Source organism: Haliaeetus leucocephalus, unplaced genomic scaffold (genome assembly GCF_000737465.1).
Source record: "Haliaeetus leucocephalus isolate CR32 unplaced genomic scaffold, Haliaeetus_leucocephalus-4.0 Scaffold555, whole genome shotgun sequence".
Lineage (NCBI taxonomy): Eukaryota > Metazoa > Chordata > Aves > Accipitriformes > Accipitridae > Haliaeetus > Haliaeetus leucocephalus.
Window position 1 is genome coordinate 18,606,370 of NW_010972991.1, and position 1,629 is coordinate 18,607,998.

At 59.7% G+C, this 1,629-nt stretch overlaps 1 protein-coding gene across 1 annotated transcript in view; it reads right to left on the bottom strand.

Annotated features, from left to right (window-relative positions):
- The window catches only part of OSR2 (odd-skipped related transciption factor 2), a 5,461-nt gene extending 4,155 nt beyond the window's left edge, over nt 1–1,306 (bottom strand). Inside the window, exon 1 of the mRNA XM_010577062.1 lies at nt 1,285–1,306. The gene's annotated coding sequence lies outside the window, so the exon portion shown is untranslated. The remainder of the gene's footprint in view (nt 1–1,284) is intronic.
- Nucleotides 1,307–1,629: the final 323 nt, after the last annotated feature.

The following is a 1,629-nucleotide window of genomic DNA, read 5'->3' on the forward strand; positions in this document are numbered from 1 at the left end:
GGGGATTTGCGCGCTCCCTGCGCCGCACCGCCCAGCCCGCCGTGCCCCAGCCTGGGTGACACACGCGGCGCGGCTTTGCTGAAATACCTAAAATAACTCCCCCAAAGCCGGGGCGTGGGGGGGTTTCTGGGCGCCCACGTCTCCCAGGGGTACCCGTAGGTGCAGGTAACGCTCACGTCCAAACGGCTCCGTGGCCGTCGGGTCGGGTCGGGTCGGGTCGCCCTATGGACCGACACCTCAGCCATTCGGCTCTGCCCTCTAAGTGATACGTAGGCGCCTAAAGGCAGATTCAGAAGCAGAACCTCTGCGGGGGTGTCCCCGTGCGCGGGGACTCGGCACACAATCCCTACCTGGAACGGACAAATAGTTTCGAGGGCAGTTTCGATTTATTACCGGGGAATTTACTGCTAAATGGGGCCTCTGTGACCCTCTTCAAATTTCTCGATTAAAGCACCGCATTCACGTTCGTCGTTAGCTGCAATACGGTTGGTTGCGTGCAGCGAATTTGGGTTGAATTTTTGTCTGTAACGTTATCTTGTTCTGCGCATTACTTAAATCACACGTATGGGGAATTTATTGTATGATCTGGACTGGAGATTAGAGGTAGGCTTTGAGAAGTATAAAAAGAGGTGAGAAGCAATGGCACTTGAAAACGGCTTTGAAAAACTTGCAAGGTAGCCTCTATGCCGGTTAATTCGAGCCCGCGGAAGAGAGGACGACACAAGTGACGGCTGCATCGGGATTTTTTCTCCTTTTAGTATACAGTAGAAAAAAATTAATCGAAGAGGGGGAGTAGGAGTCGGCAGAGGAAGGTTTGGAGGTGTCCCCTCGCAGGGCAGCGCAGCCGAGGCTGGCGCTCGTTGCAGCCCGCGGCTGCCGCCGGCCGCGGAGCGCTCGGGCTGTTTTTCGTTCCTTTTCCTAAAGCCCTGCTTCGAAAATGCCCTATCTTAAACCCCGCTCGCCCTAAATAAATAGCATTTCGTGTCCTGGGCAGTGAGGACGCCGAGGTTCACAATTCCGGGAGCAGGAGCGATTCCCCCGGGCCGGGAGCGAGGTGGGTGCGGGCGGCAGCGGGAGCCGGCGTGGGGCGAGGGCTCGCCGGCCGCGGCCGGGCTGGGGGGCTCCGGCACCACGCGGGGGAGGGAGCCGCATACCCTCGTTGTTTTGCTTTCTCGAGTGAGGCCGGTTGCTTCCAGAACGAAGTGGAAAGGGGACCCTACAGCCGCATTTTCCGTCCCGCACTGCTGGCTGGCGGATGCCAAGGAGGACCCCCCCGGATACAAGGATAGGAGGGGGGTGCTTTCGGGAGAACCATCATTCTTGCCCTTTCCAGCAAGGAAAAATAAGCCGAACTTGCTGTGGGGTGGGGGTGGGAGAGAAAAACAACCCACAATCAAAACCAAATAGCCAAAACCACCTCCCCAAACCGACCAGGCAACGAAAAAGCCTCGAAGCGGAGGGAACTGGGGAGGGGAAGGCAGCGGTGCGGGGTCGCTGCCCGGGCTGTTCGCTCCCCGGCCGCCCGTGGCACGTTTCGGCTGTGCCGGGAGCGGGGAAAGCCGCGCTCTCCCGCTACCGGCAGCGCGGCGGCAGCTCCTGCCCCGCGTCTGCTCTGGCAGGGAGCGCCCG